Consider the following 16,880-nt stretch of genomic DNA (forward strand, 5'->3'; position numbering starts at 1 on the left):
AATTAAAACCATACACGGTTTTGATATTCGAATTTATTTGAGTGCTTTATAGTAACCACAATAGAAATTATGTTCCTAGTTATTTTTAATATACATTTTAATATAAAATCGGCATGATATAATGAGGTACCGATGGTTAAACAGCGACGCATGCGCGTTAGCTTCAAATCCCAGGCTCGCCACAACCAGAGCAACATTCCGACGTTGCCAAATCAATTGGCCTTTTTTTCTCTCAGGTCAGAGGTCGCGTTATCGCAAACGATCGTCGCGGATTAAACGGGCGACCCGCTACACCCAGATCAGATACGCGAGGAAACACCGCACGTAGGAGAAAAAAAAAATATTCGCATGGCACTAAAAAACCCGCCCACGCCTCCCTAGCACACCTCATTACGTTCGCGCGGCAAACAAGGGGGGCGCCTATTATAATACCCGGTCGACTATTAAACGCGATCAGCACCGCCGCGATTTCATAGTTTATTACCAGAGACAAAAATGTTAATTAATATATTTTTTCATGAGTTGACGCAATGATATAACTTTTTACGGAAACGTTGAAAATCAATGAAATTTTAACCTTAACCAAAAATACGATCCAAAGTTTTATTGTGTTACGCAACTGGAAAATTCAATGGGTAGCTTAAATAGCGGTAACGCACAAGAAGTTACGAAAGGCCACGTCCTGTTATAGCTAAGTGCTATAGAAGTATTGGCATTGAGGTTGCATATTGCTTGCCTAAAGTTTCACACGCTTTTGAAAACTTGGGTGAGCTCAATTATCACCAACCACAACTAAAAAACTATTTTTTCGTTATCAAAACTATCGCCACAATCTGAACGCGCGTCATTGGGCTAACAATGTCGCGCGGCGCGTCGGAACGCCGCCCGCGGCCTGGACATTAAGTGCCACTTACACGTTAACTTATTTAATTTGCGAATATATCTGATGGTAATTACACTCGAAACGGCCGTAAAAATACTACACAGACTGTAAGAAACGATGAGAGGTGTCGCGCGGACAGTGGCGGAGACGCAGGTCCACCGTCCAATGTGGACGCGGAAGCCTTTTCGTCTGGTGGAGGGGTGGTCGCGACGCCACTGACCCGTTCCCGCACTAGCGACGGCGCGTTTACAAATTGCGCTTGCGTATTTCAAATTCACTGCGCGTACTGCGTATATTTCTCCGGATTTATCTGAAGGTTACATCATTTTAATGGCCGCCGTCAGAGTTTTGGCTTTACGACCAAGATCGTTTTCGAAATCGGAGAGACTGTTAAAGTATGTTATTAATTTAAAAAAAAGAAGATTGTAACTGCTGCTGCAACGAATTTCGTATACGTCACGAAATATCGTAGCCAAAGGTGTGGGACGCATTATGGTTAGGTTTTTAATATGGTAGCATAAGATATGTCCTAAGTTTTATCAATTACCTTTTTAATAAGAAATACTCAGAATAGCTTTATAAGAATATTAAGTTCCGATATTACTATTATAATTTAGGCCAACATATTCCAGTACAAATTATGACCGTTCATTTTGGTTTGTTGTAATGAAACTATTTAACACATTGGCTCTAGAATTAAAATTGGTCTCATTTTTTATAAATTTAAACAGACTGTAATTCTTGACTAGGATTGCTTTGTGTTATTTTCGATGTTAAATTTATCATTTGAATATAACTATTCCACATTTTAAGTTTGGTCTTTAATAATACCGCACTTACACACTTTTTTGATGATGATTGATATTTACAAAATATTAATTTCGAATAGTGCACTATTGATAAAAATCACGAAGTCTCTTAAATACTCTATAATAATTAAAACACGAACAAAAACTAGAACGCATACAAAAATTTGTATTGCAAATCGGTTTGTTCGGATCCCAAATGTTGATAGTTACCAACCAAAATTACCGATGGTACGTCGCCTCCAACATGGCGTACCATAAAGTAAACAGGATGATCCTCATTCTGCTACCTTCACGTCCTCTTCATACCCTCGCAAAGCATCTTTTTCCGACATCAAACGCGCAGTTTGAAAACAAATTTGATTATAATTAAAAGGTTACGGCGTCCATTTAAACACATTTATTTGGCAATTTTTCTTCGTTAAGTGGGTCGCCCATCCGAAATTGCTGTCCGACCTTCACGTTGATTGATACTTTACTTTCGGTATCGATTAAACTTTTTAATTTGTTAATTAATTAACTTTGCGTTTATTTGCATATCAATGCGCAATGTCCCAATGCGATGCCAATACTGCTTATTAATTATCCGCTTCTAGCATATAAAAATAATAAGGAAAGGACAAGGACGGCGACGGAATAGCGATTAATCGACACTATTAGAAAAGAAAGAATTAAACACAATATCCTGGGTCGTTTGCAGGGTAGGTTAATTGCACAGGGTGATCGATATTGGATTGTGTTAACAGGAAAAACTCATTTCTTGATTTTTGAGAAATATTTAATGGTAAAAACCGCATTACCAACTGAAGTCGATTATTTACGAAAATTTGATTCAGATAAAATTATTATGAACATTTTTTTCTATAATTCTCTGTTGTTCCACAAATAAATGTAATTCTCTTATTTCACATGGCATTGCTGTCTTGCAGGTTTTTGTTTTTATAAAAACTATTGCGCGTCTTATACGGAATTTAGAGTATATATATTATGATACATTTAATATATTTAAATTAATTTAAAGCTTAAGTTTCATCACTAAAACAGAACTCAAAATCTAATTAATAATGAAGTTTGTGTCTCTAATTAACGCCGACAGCTATAACACGGCTTTCTTATACTCGTACCTGACAAAAAATAGTATATTATGCATTAAGTGCGGTAAACGGCATAAAAAAGTTTAGCAAACGTGTTGCATACTATACTTTTTCTACGACCGTTAGTTTTTGGGTACAATTTTGGGTACAAACGTCAAAATTCAAGCTCTGCGGTAAAATCTCCCACAACATCCGATTGCTCTCAAACCCGTGTGGTAATATCCCGAAAATGTTCGAAGGGGCTCCGATCCGTGGGACAAGAAACTCACGTTGTAAAGTGACGCTTTCCGCACGCTAGATCGGTGTATGATTAATTACTGAATCATAATTTATTATCACAGTTAGGAATTATACACATTTCCATTATGCTTTTATGCTTTAATAACAGTGTGACTACAATTCCTAGCAACTTAGTTAGTAACGTATTTAATTTTGTCTGTATACTAGTGTTGTGGCTGGTCAATAGACTACTTCTTTAATTGACTAGTCGCGAGGTGGCATCACAGCTTTAAAGTAGAACCAAACAACTGTGGAATAACTTACCATATCTGGTATACTCGCCATCTATGGTCTTAACCTCATTCTTCTTTTTGTGCTTTGGTGGCACATGTTCATTTTTAGTTTTTAGTTTTAGAGTCGGTTTTGTCAACTTTTTTCAGCGTTTTTGGAAGTTAAATGGATTAGTACAAGCGAGACCTTCTTTACCTGAAATCTTTCCGTCTTCGATTACGTAATCGCGAGTGGCGTGGTTCCCGATCAACGAGATTTTCTAACACTTCGGAGACGATTTCTTCATCGTTAATTAATTCTGAAGTCATAGCTGAACCCCTCGAGACGGATTTAGACCAAAGTGTCCTGCAAGCTATGGGGTTCATAGTCCCAACGCAAAGTTCAACGGGTCAGCCGCTTCATGACATTTTGGCAGTGCAGATTAATACCTTTTTGACGTCCGGTGTGCCCGAAGATTGTCTTAGTGACCCTTTGCGTAAATATCATGTACTGAAGAATTGCTCCCTCGCTAACCCTCCTAAATTGAATGTGGAAATAAATTTTGCCATCAACAAAGGTGGAAAGAAAAGGGATGAGAGACTGACTGCAAGACAGAAGGAAGTAGAGGTTGCTTTGACAGCGGTTGCTAGGACACTCTCGACCTTGCTTTTGAAAGGAGTAGTCCTTACCTTGATTAATGCAATATGTATTTTAAGCAAAATACACCATTCAGATTCAATGTATAGATGATCGGCTGTGTTAGGCCTTTGGTTGGCAGGCTCAAATCAAGCAAAGTCATCGGCAGATCAGTGTCCCATTTGAGGGCAGGTGCGTCCAGAACAAGGCCTTTACGGCCTAGTGATTTAAACTTGAAAGGCCCACTTCGTTCCCGGAAGATCCAAGGCCGAAGTGAGCGAAAGTCATCGTACCCTTAAAAGAGAGAATACAGGAAAGTTCGGGACGAGAGGGGGAGGAAATATGTCTCCAGGAGAACATGGTAAATACTTTTGCTCGAAGATTGCACGAGTTCCGGGACGTTTGGAACTCTATAACTTAAGATGCACATATGGTGATATAACATTCCATTTGTGAGGCCAGTTATACAGGACTTCTGACAAATCCTGTTTGGTCTCAAGAAAAAGATTCAATTTATGAAGAAGTTAAGCACCTGGTAGAGATAGGTGCTATTGCAGTTTTGCGAGCCTTGTAGGAATCAATTTATCTCAAAAATCTTTTTGGTTCCAAAATCGGATGGTTCGGTTAGATAGTTTTAAATTTAAAGAAACTGAATGCTTTTATTGACATTTTTCATTTTAACCTTGAAGACAGAAAGTTGGTTTGAAACACTCTTAACAAGGAAATCCTTTATGGCCACTCTGGACTTGCTTTCTAGTCCCAATAATTGAAAATCAAAAGAAATTTTTCATATTTTAATTTGATTCTGTCTGTCGTCAATTGTTAACGTGCAGCCCTTGGGTGTATGCACAGCCCCATGGATCTTTAAAAAATTAATGAATGCAGTGGTTTTTTATCTCCGTCCCAAGGGTTTTCTCTCAATAATTTATTTGGATGACTTTGCTACTTGGTAATAGAAAGTAATTTGGAACACTTTGATAAGTTTGGGTTGGTGCGAAGAAAGGAGGTTATGGGTTAAAGCATCTTACAATAGCTCGTCTTCTTCCGATAATTTTGAAGCGGATAAGCGATCCAGGAATTTGAATTTTTGTTTGCTTCTCGCCTAAATAAGAAATGCAGCAAGTTTTACTCCTAGTTTCCAGATCCGGAGGCATGTAAGTGTTTACTGTTTTGCTTGTTGCGAAGAGAGACATTTTCGAAGCGCTACCTTGAGGCAATATAATAATTCATTTAAACTTTGATGGAGCTTCTTCCAAAGGAGGGGAGCGGATTGTTATTCCTTTTCACCGACTATTCATTTTAACATTTATTTTAAACAAGGCAAGTCCTATGAGAATTAATTAACAATGCAAATCTAACTAGGTTTTTTAAAGATGTTTATAATCTTAGGCCAAGTAAACCATGATATGATATGACAGCACTTGGGACCCTAGTTGTGTCCTTGAAAATGACTTGTTGTCGTTGAAGCAATTAGCTGTTAACCTAGTGGAGGCTCTTTTTTTAATGCCATATTAACGACTTAAAATTTATTTTTCAGAATGTCGTGTTTTATTGGAAAGCCATATAATATAACAAATTTGCTGAGTTGCCTTTGAAACTCTACGTATATTGATTTCATATAAGAGGTGTCACAAATAATTCGATGATCAAACGAACTTACCTGATAAGTGAAGTTCGATCCTAATTATATGTTACAACTCTTCGTAGAAATCATCCTTTCCCGCCCAATGTACTGTTTTGAACAGTACTAAAATACCCTTTGACAAATTTTTTTATAAACCGGCTTTAAAATAGAATGAGGTTAAGACCATAGTATACCAGTTATGGTAAGTTAGTCCACAGTTTTTTGGCTCTGCTGTGAAGCTGTGGTGCCATCTAGCGACTAGAAGGGGGACTACATATATTGATTTCTACGAAGAGATGTAACATATAATTTTCATCAAACTTCACTTACCAGGAAAGTTCCTTTGATCACCGAATTATATGTAAATCCGGATCAGACATTTTCATAAATAAAAAGACATTTTTCGTATTTTCAAAATGGGCGAAAACCTGGAAAACGCCCTATATTCTATCATTACATCAAAAATCGAGCGTTTAACGTGTGAGTCGATTTTGACTGTTAAAAGACTCCAATCACGGCCACCCTGTACATTGCTTTGGCGGTTTCAAGGTCCCACTCAGCTGCCTCCAGCTATAGTCCGCGTGCGGCAATAAAAATATTCCCAGAGTCGACGCGACTGACCCCGGAACGTTAACTGAAAAACAAACTCCGGAGAAACAAATGAATAATGCATCGTCCGCGCAAACTGCATGGACGAAAACAAAAAAAAAGACCAATATTTGAACGTCCGATTTGTTGAGGTGACGTAACGCGCGTCCAGGTAGTCTATACGCGGTTCACGCGGGAAAAATAATTAGTCCGGCATTTTAAGCACGAGGAGGGAAAAAAACGCGTGCCCGGAGAACGTTATTTACCGCGCGGCCGTTAAATAGAGTTAATGTGTATGTTGGATATAGTATATTACATCTTGTCGGCTAGAAATTTTCGCCGCTTATCTGAACAGGAAGTCCGAACGAGACCGTCGAATATACACGCTGGATTTCTTCGTTTTCTAGTTGCTCGTTTGCGCCTCGCGCGACGGGGTATCGTACAAACAGAAACAGAAAAACCTTTTTCTTACATAACCTATACGCGGGTCTGGTTATTAATCGGAATGGCATCACGAGTCGAAAGGGTCAATTTTTTGAGCTTCAACACCTGCAAGACCAGTTTTTAGGGTTCCGGTTCCGGTTCCAGAAATTGGATTTGATGCGATTCAAAACTTGAGCATAAATGTTTTTTAAAACAAATTTTATATGAAAAGTTCTTCTGTTGTCTGTTTTTTCTCTTGGTTCATCATATGTGACGTCAAAAAGTTTTCTTTTTCTTTTTTCTGGGTTCTTAACTTACTTCCAACAAGTTCCAACAAGCATGTCAAATTTATTCTTTTAAATGTTCAAGGTCTCTTGAAGAGATTTTGTAGATCTCCTTCCCAAAGCTCCCCAAACAAAAAATGAAGATCGGTTGGGTCTGGCGGTTTTAGTGGTCATCTTACCGGTCAAAAGACGACAACAATCTTTTAGATTCGCTAAATATAGAGTATGACGAGATATACTATCATATTATAGAAGAAAAACTGAGGAGAATATACATTTTGGATGGCAATACAAGAATTCACGGTCTCGGCAACGATTCGTCGTAAAGACTTGGTGCAAAAAAGCGGAAAATGTTTTCAGAATTGAAGATGTCTAAAAGTGATATTTTCTAAAATCCACCTAGTAAATAGTACCCCGTGTGGGGTTACTAGTTCTCTATCGGGCGACTCTCCAGGTGGCGATTGAGGAAAAGCCTTCCAAAAACTAGCACCTGGATCAACTGGATATCGGCAGCTGGACACTCAAAACTGATTACAGATAATAATCTAGCCTATGGAGTAGGTTGTTGTAGGTTGTCCCCAAGAATTCAAAATGTCATAAAAAGTCCTACACTCCCTAGACAGAATTGTACTACTGCAACTCAAGATGGCTAAGACAAACACAACATACAAGGTGAAATTCTGGAACTTATGTACAAGGCAGGCGACCATTTCCTCGACTTCTTTAACAGACCGTTTTAACTCTTTTTACGAAAATTTCAGAGGAATGGCTACGATCAACCTTTGTAGCCGATCCATCACAGTAATTACAGTAAACATGAAGAAAACAAATCGTCCTGGTTTGGTTTCCGGAGTGCACACACTTTACAAGTTCTTATTTAAAGATATGAATAAGGACGTGTATCTGTGCTTCATTGACTTCTCTAAATGTCAACTATGTTAAACTCATGGAACTCCTAGGTAACACTTGTCCAATCAGAGAATAGCGATTAGAAAAGGGGTTCAACAGGGATACGTCCTCTGGCAGCTCCTGTTTAATATACATACATACAAATCTTTAGGGAAGGCTCAAAAGTCAACATTAGATATGCTGATTATACAGTTATCATCGGAAATGGCAGCGAACTACAAAGACTTATGCAAAGAATACACGCCGCAAGTCAAAGCTATGACTTTAACCTCAACAGAGCCAACACTAGATGCATGGTCATCAGCAAGGCGCAAAGACGTCCGATACAAATCATAATAAACAAACGAGTCTTAGAACAAATATGCACATACCTGGGAAGCCTAGTAAATTCAAATCTCGAATCGAAAAAGCCCGATTCGTATTCAGCAATGTGAAAAAATGGTTTACAAACATAATCTCAACAGAATTAAGACTGATTAAATGTAATGTCTTCTCTTTCTGTTTTATGGAGTAGAGGTGCGGATAACAACACAGACCACCCTGAAGACATTGGAATCCTTTGGGCTATGGATTTATCGTCGTATTCTACGCCACCACATATTGCATATACCGAAGTGATGCAGAAATTTGGAAAAAGTAGAGAAGTGGTTTTTGCGGTAAAAACTCACAAGTACCCTTACCACAATGAATTGTAAAGGGAAAAGTCAATAGCAGATGAGGACCGGGATGGAGAAGACACTAGTGGATGCATAACCTACTCCTTTTTTTTTGGGCTAACATCGATTAAACTATTCAGGGACTCTGTGAACAAAGTCAAAATAGCCTTGTTAATAGCCAACATCCGTAACGGATAGGGTAACGGAAGAAGAAGAAGAAGTAGTACAGTATCCATTCAAATAAGATGGTGGGGGGGTTAAATGCTTTTTAAATAAATATGTAGCTGCAACTTTTAAACGACTCAACGCATTTGAACAAACTTGGAATCGTTGGAGAGAGCATTTAGTGTTTCGTTAAAACCACCTTATCCGAGGTAAGTCTCGGTTTCAGTAATGGCGCTAAAGCGCGCTTTTTGATATATTAACGGAAAATGCAACACTATGACTTTTATTTATAAATATATAGTGAATTTTTCGCGGAATTAGTTCGCCACGCGTTGAACTGCCCCCCGCCTGGAGTCAAAAATTCTCGTTTATGGCCGCGAGAGTGACGAATGCTGAGCCGTTTTTTTTCGCAGTGCGTCGAATGTTTCGTAGAAGCGGATCCGGCCAAGTCATTTCCAATCATTATTTAATTTTGGGCTTCGTTTTTTTTTGCCCATATCGAAATTTGTTTTAGCCCGGGTATTTAACCGCCGCGCGTCTTTTGTTGCGCTGAGAGTCGATGGCGATTTGAGAAAAAAAAGGGAGACCGAAAAACTAAACTGTCCTGTTGGTTAATGTTATTGTTGATTTTTTTTGGAAACTATTAAAAAGTCACGATAAACAGTTCTTATTAATATACCGTCTATTTTCGAATTTGTGTTGTTCATTAAAAGTAAAAAATATATATTTCAGTTAAATAAAATTACTCATAATTAATCTGCAAAGACTGTTCTATAGAAGTCACACAAGCAAAACTAAACAATTTTTCTTTTTTTAAATAATTTATATACTTTTTTTATAACTTGCGTTTTAAGTTAACAACGTGTGTTAAGTTTAATTTGGTACTATATTGTTCATAGGAATATTTGTTTCATCTTTATTTTATCAGTTTTAAGTAAGTTTATGTTATTGGCTTTTTAAAAGAATGTTTTGGTTAGTTTTTCTTTTCTAATACATATATATTTACAATAAATTTTTTATTAATATTGCAAATTTTATTGATTTATTTCAACAAATTCACAAAATAACAATTAAATTTTTTTTATCTACAAATAGAAATTTGGTATTTATTACTAAATATACTACTCATACTTTTAAAGACTGTAACTATGCACTTGCAGTACAGTTCTCGAACTGAAGAATATAAAATGAAAAAAAAAGCCGGCGACGCCAATGGCCCAGGTGGCACACAAAAGAATCTCACCGGTTTAAGCACTTGATTCAGGTAAAATAAGGACCATTATCTTTTATAATGCAGCTAGACGCTAATTATTAACTCGGTACCGGGGACCGTCGGCTTCCCGGGCCCCAAATTGTGTTTTAATAGCACCCCTCCGCCGAAAAAAAAATCACGAAATAACAGTGTTTTTTAAATATACCCACAGACTGGTGATGTTGTCCATTATTGTCGTTTTTTCATTATTATTAAAGTTATACGGAATTCGGCAACATGTCCCCCGCTCCGATATTTTTGCATAATATTTATTATGGGCTTACTGCGCACCTATTAAATGGGTAGGGGGAGGGGGGTACGCGAATAATTAAGTTCGTTATTATTTTCGTCGCTTCTTTCGAGGGATATTGTATATAATATGAAAATTGCAGAATCGCGCTCTGAATCTCAAAGCAACGTTAATAATCAGTTTACAAGGGGACACACTGAACCACCAAAATTTTTTTCTGCTAGCCAGATTCGTAATATTTAAATTAATAATTTAATAATTTAATTTAATATCGACCATGAAAATTAATCTTTGATATAGTGTATAGTTATTAAATTTAATATTAATATTTAATAGAGGGTGTTAAGGTTGTAAATATTTGTTATTATATACGCCCATCGAGCATTAAAACTCAGGGTGTTTTAATTTGTAAAATGTAAACAAGCATATAGAGGGCCTTATTAAGGGACCATAAAAATAATTTTTGAGAAGGTGCATCGAAGCCGCGAGATTGAAAATCACGTTTTTAACTAATGACTTTGGCGGCATCCAACAACCAACATGGCCGGTGACGAATCGTCAACAAGTTTGATGTGGCATTTTTAAAGTATATATATATATATATATATATATATATATATATATATATATATATATATATATATATATATATATATATATATATATATATATATATATATATATATATATATATATATATATATATATATATATATATATATATATATATATCAGTGTTCGAAGTGTTTTTGGAGCGCGAGCATTGAAGATGCCAAGTGAGATTTTGGCGAAACGTCTGCAGGATTCCAGTCGGATGCAAGATTTGCAGGATTCCAGTCGGATGCAGGATTCCAGTCGGAGTTCAACGAGCGAACGGATGATATCCCGGAATATAGTGTCATCACATTTTTCCATCCGTGAATCAATACGTGAGAATATATATATATATATATATATATATATATATATATATATATATATATATATATATATATATATATATATATATATGTATATATATATATATATATATATATATATATATATATATATATATATATATATATATATATATATATATATATATATATATATATATATATATATATATATATATATATATATTCCGAGTTTAAGTGCGGACACGTACGAGTGATATGGACGCGCGGCCTCTGAAGATGACAAGTGATATTTTGGCGAAACGTCGACGAATGGTCCTACTCCAGGGTCAAACAACGAACGGATGAACACCCGGATTACCACCAATACACATAGTTCCATCCGTGAAGGACTAAAACAAAACATTATATATATATATATATATATATATATATATATATATATATATATATATATATATATATATATTGTATATATATTGTATATATATTATATTATTATATAGGATTCTTGGACAAGCTGGAAATGAACATCAAACCGCACATTAAAAAAAACACACATTTTTTTTTTCCTATAAATACGAAAAGCATCAACAGCTCCCCGAAGGTGATGAAGAACGATAAGTAGTATTTTGTTTGTAGCAAAGTGTTGTGATGAAAGTACATTCACACTCAACAACCAACCAAATCTTCCAAACTGTCGGTATTTTAGACAAGACAATTAATATCGTTTTGTTCATAATCGAAGCGCATATCGTCAAAAAATAAATGTTATGGTGGGAATTTGGCCATTATATGTTACACCTCTTCTATGAAATCAATATACGTAGTCCCCCTTCTAGTCGCTAGGTGGCACCACAGCTTTAAAGCAGAGCCAAAAAACTGTGGAATAACTTACCATGGACGGTATATTCGCCATCTATGGTCTTAACCTCATTCCTCTTTTTGTGCTTTGGTGGCACATGTTCATTTTTATTCGGCGTCGGTGTTTTCAGCTTTTTTCAGCGTTTTTGGAAGTTAATTGGAGAAGTACAAGTGAGATTTACGTTATTCCTTATCGGATGAAGAAAGAACCTACCTACGACGAAAGATTAAATCTTTCCATCCGCGATTACATAATCGCTAGTGGCGTGGTTCCCATCAACGAGATTTTCTTACAATTGGGAGACGATTTCTTCATCGTCCGGGTTCCGATCGGAATCCCCAGAACTCGAAAGACCCCCCATCTTTCCCACTTATACGACAGCAGTCGTATGTAAGTGTTTCACAATTGGAAGCAATCCTTTTGTGAGGGGGTCGGCCATACATATGGTTTTATATTTTTTCGACATCGAAAAAATAGAGTTTTCTGGCTCGTCCGGCTATGGATGAGGCGCCCGGGATACTGGGACATAATGAACAATTTTTTATGGCTGTTGGAATGCATTTACTCCATCGTAAGTATATTTTTTAGGCCCTTCAATTAATTCTGATGTCATTGTTGAGCCCCTTGAGACGGATTTAAAGCAAAATGGCCTTTAAGCTATGGGGTCGATAGTCCCAACACAAAGTTTGATGTGTCATGACATTTTGGCAAGTCAGATTAATACCTTTTTGAAATCCGGTGTGTCCGAAGATTGTCTCAGTGACCTTTTGCGTTGATATCCTGTGCCGAAGAATTGCCCGCTCAATAACTCTCCTAAATTGAATGTGCAGATGAAATCTGCCATCAACAAAGGTGGAAAGAAAAGGGATGAGAGACTGACTGCAACAAGGGGTGCTTTGATGGTGGTTGGTAGGACGCTCTTGACCTTGCTTTTGAAACCGGTTAAGGATGAGTAGTACTTACTTCTCATCGAAATGTTGAGTAATGCAATATTTGTTTTAAGCAAAATACACCATTTAGGTTCAGTATATAGAAGTTCAGCCGCGTTAAGCCTTTCGCTGGTCTCAAATGAAATGCAGCCTTGTATGAAGGAAGTGCTCGTTGATGCTTCTTTGCACTCTTGTTTATATGGAGAAGATTTGGCTGATAGGCTCAAATCAATCAGATTAGCTGCAGATTAGTGGCCGAGTTAAAGTCAGGTGCATCCGGAACAAGACTTTTATAGCATACAAATTTAAACTCGACCGTCCCACTTCGTTCCCGGAAGTTGCAAGGCTGAAGTGGGTGAAAGTCATTGTACCCTCAAAAGAGGGAATACAGGAAGGTTCGAGAGGAAAGGGGGTGGAGTTGTGTCCCCAGGAAAAAATAGTAAGTACTTTTGTTGAAAGATTGCACGAGTTTCGGGACATTTGGAACTCTAGAACTCAAGATGCACAGATTCTACCTTGGTTAGATGGATATAAAATTCCATTTGCGAGGCCAGTTATACAGGACTTGATTACGACAGATCCTGTTTGGTCCCAACAAGAAAAAGATTCAATTTGTAATGTGGTCAAACACCTGTTAGAGATAGGTGCAATGCAGTTTGCGAACCTTGTAAGAATCAATTTATTTTACAGATCTTTTTGGTTTCAAAATTGGATGGTTCGGTTTGATTAGTTTTAAATTTAAAGAAACTGAATGCTTTTATTGACACTTGTCATTTTAAACTGGAAGACAGAAAATTAGTAGAAACACTCTTCACAGGGAAGTCCTTTATGACCACCTGGACTTGAAAGAAGCTTACTTTCTAGTCCCAATAATTGAAAATCAAAAGAATTTTCTAAGATTTTATTTTGATGCTCTCTGTTATCAGTTTAACGTGTTACCCTTTGGTTTATGCACCGCCCCGTGGGCCTTTACAGAATTAATGAAATCTGTGGTTTCTTATCTCCCTGCCAAGGCTTTTCCCTCAATAGTTTATTTAGATAACTTTACTATTTGGTGATAGTTAGCTATCCTTAAAAAATGTTCAAGTAACTTGCAACACACTGATTAGGTTGGGTTATGTTATTAATTATAAGAATGTTTTACATCCTTCGAAATCCCGTAAATTTTTAGGTTTTGTTTTTTTGAATCCCACCACTTGTTTTTCTGATGAGTAAGTAAGTTTTGCAATTTGAACCGTTGCGAAATAAGAGTCTTTGCCGAGCTTTGTGCTGTGCTAGTTTTCAGTTTGCCCAGCAGTTTGTTACAGTTGGGTATATACTAAGAATTTTTGAGAGAATCAAATATCTAGCCCTTCAAGACTCTGTCGATAATTATGATATTCGGATGATAATTCCTTGTAATTTACGGAGGGATTTTATGTGATGGCTAAAAAGTTTACAGAATCCTGAATGCCCTGTAAGGCAGCAATGTTACAAACTTGAGATTTTCTCAGATGGTACTCCTTTGGGTTGGGGAATTGTGCCAGAGGACTTTGGAGTCCTAGGGAAGCTCAGTTTCATATTAATGCACTAGAATTAACTGCGGCCTCATTTGGTCTCTAATGCTTCGCCTCGTATTTGACTAACTGCGAGACACTTTTGAGGATTGATAAGACAACTGCTATTTTGTATGTAAATAGAATAGGGTGAGTAAAATTTCCTGTTTTAAACGAAATTTCGAGGCGCCTTGGGGTTGGTGTGAAGAAAGGAGGTTATGGGTTAAAGCATCTTACATTCGATCTTCCGATAATTTTGAAGCGCATAAGGAACCCACGAATTTGAATTTTGATGGTGAATGGTACCTTTCGGACAATGCTTTTGCTAAAATAACAAGCAAATTAGGATTCCCATAAATCGAACTGTTTGCTTCTCGCCTAAGTAAGAAATGCAGAAAGTTTATTTCCTAATTTTCTTCTATGTTTTCCCCCCGTTTTGCTTGTTGCCACTTGTTTTACGAAAAATCAAGGCTGATTGAGCTACAGGGATCGCAGTAATCCCTTACGGGCACAGCCAGCATTGGTTTGCTTTTTTTTTCATGGGAGGCGTTGTAGTTATTTATTGTTTCTAATTCCAGACAAATTACCTTCTTCTTTTGACAGGAGAGGTCACCCTTTGTGGAAATCCCTTACCCTGGCTGCAGGGATTTTGTCAGGCAAGCATTCCAGAAGATTTGCTGGATATTTTTCTATCATCTGTTCAGAGCGCTACCTTGAGGCATTTATTACCTGCATGCATTTAAACTTTGGTGGAGCTTCTACGAAAGGAGGGGAGTGGAGTGTTATTACTTCTCACCTAGGCTGTATTAGATTTCCTTACTATTCATTTTAGACAAGACAAGTCCTATGGCTCATTGAGTTCTTTCAGTGCAGCACGGCCTTATTTTTGGATCAGATTTATTTAACAATGCAAATCTAACTAGGTTTTTTAAGGTGTTTATAATCTAAGGCCAAGTAAACCAAGATATAACAGCACTTGGGGCCCTAGTTATGTCCCTGACTTTGTAAAAGGGTTACGTTCTAATGACTTGTCATTAAAGCAATTAACTGTCATTAAAACAATTAAATTAGTTTCTCCTACTGAAGTTAACGATTGTACATAGAGTCCAAACGCTCTCTCTTATAGAATTGGTCAACATAAAATCATTTCCAGATGGATTAGAAATTAGAATAACGAATCAAATTAAGATTTCAGCTATAAATAAGACTCGACCTGTTTTTTAATTTTGCATATATATATATATTATTGAGAGGGCCAGTGCTTTAAGAGGCAGTGAATCTCGTTTACTCATTACATTTAAAAAGCCTTGTAGGGCAGCAACTATACCCAACAAAAGTAGATGAATAAAGATAACTTTAGAAGATAGTGTTGTCTACACTTTTATTTTTACTGTTCACAGAACTCGACATGCCTCAACATCGTCTGCGTTTTGTAAAGGTGTTTCAATTGATATGATTGGAAAAACGGCAGATTGGTGAGAATGCTCTAAATGTTTTCCCCTTTTTTATAATATATTTGTACAGCAAGTGCAGTCCTTTTTGTTAATGCCACATTTGGGACATAGAATTTTTCAGAAGGTTTGTTTTCTCGGATAGCCATTTATTTTGTATTTGTACTCGAGGCTTTCATAAACTTCCTGGATTTCCTTATATAGCCGAATAAAATCGTTTTATAACAAATTTGCTGAGTTGCCTTTGAAAGTCTACGTATATTGATTTCATAGAAGAGGTGTAACATATAATTCAATGATCAAACGAACTTACCTGGTAAGTGAAGTTCGATCGTAATTATATGTTACACCTCTTCGTAGAAATCACCCATTCCCGCCCAATTTACTGTTCTGAACAGTACTAAAATGCCCTTTGGCAAATTTATTATAAACGGGCTTTAAAATAGAATGAGGTTAAGACCATAGATGGCGAATATACCGTCCATGGTAAGTTATTCCACAGTTTTTTGGCTCTGCTTTAAAGCTGTGGTGCCACCTAGCGACTAGAAGGGGGACTACGTATATTGATTTCTACGAAGAGGTGTAACATATAATTACGATCGAACTTCACTTACCAGGTAAGTTCGTTTGATCATTGAATTATTAGGCCATTTTTAACGGACTATAACCTCGCGGCAGAAACTTATTTGGACAAAATCAAATTGAACTCGCAATAGAAGAAGTTGTTCACGAAGATCAGAAGATACGGTACTAGATGGATGGTTGTCCTGTGCGTAATTCCCGTATGGTTAGGCAGTATTGGGGAAATACTTTTAACGGGAACATTATTGGTCCAAGGTGCCGACCTTTGGCGATCTGATCTCTCGTCGAACGATTTCTTTCTATGGGATCACTTGAAGTGTTATCTATAAAAATGTTAAATTTGAAAATCTTAATTTTAACAAAACGCTTAAAATGTGACAGAATTTCACAATGTTAGCTAAGCAATGTTAGAAATAAGTTTTATGATCGATGTTTAACTGTTAATGTTTGAACATTTACTTAAAAATTATGTTTATTTTAAATAATGTTTCTTTTTAGCAATGTTTTCTAGCCGTATTTTTATTATAATTATTAATTATTTTTAGTAAAAGACTTTTGTT

General features: G+C 36.7%; 1 protein-coding gene and 1 long non-coding RNA gene across 3 annotated transcripts in view; one reads left to right on the forward strand and one right to left on the reverse strand.

The window, feature by feature from the left end:
- LOC132705716 (protein dachsous) overlaps positions 1-16,880 on the reverse strand; it is a 234,491-nt gene that overhangs the window by 178,645 nt on the left and 38,966 nt on the right. The window lies entirely within an intron of this gene.
- LOC132705288 (uncharacterized) lies at positions 11,774-16,371 on the forward strand. 2 transcript variants are annotated; one of them, XR_009619373.1, is made up of 3 exons: positions 11,774-13,191; positions 14,187-14,810; positions 14,866-16,365. It is a non-coding gene; the product is annotated as an uncharacterized LOC132705288 (long non-coding RNA). The 2 variants fall into 2 exon arrangements; XR_009619374.1 differs by lacking the exon at positions 14,187-14,810 and adding an exon at positions 13,245-13,419 and having other exon boundaries at positions 11,776-13,191; positions 15,688-16,371.

The sequence above is a fragment of the Cylas formicarius genome, unplaced genomic scaffold (assembly GCF_029955315.1).
Source record: "Cylas formicarius isolate icCylForm1 unplaced genomic scaffold, icCylForm1.1 PGA_scaffold_7__23_contigs__length_41026272, whole genome shotgun sequence".
NCBI lineage: Eukaryota > Metazoa > Arthropoda > Insecta > Coleoptera > Brentidae > Cylas > Cylas formicarius.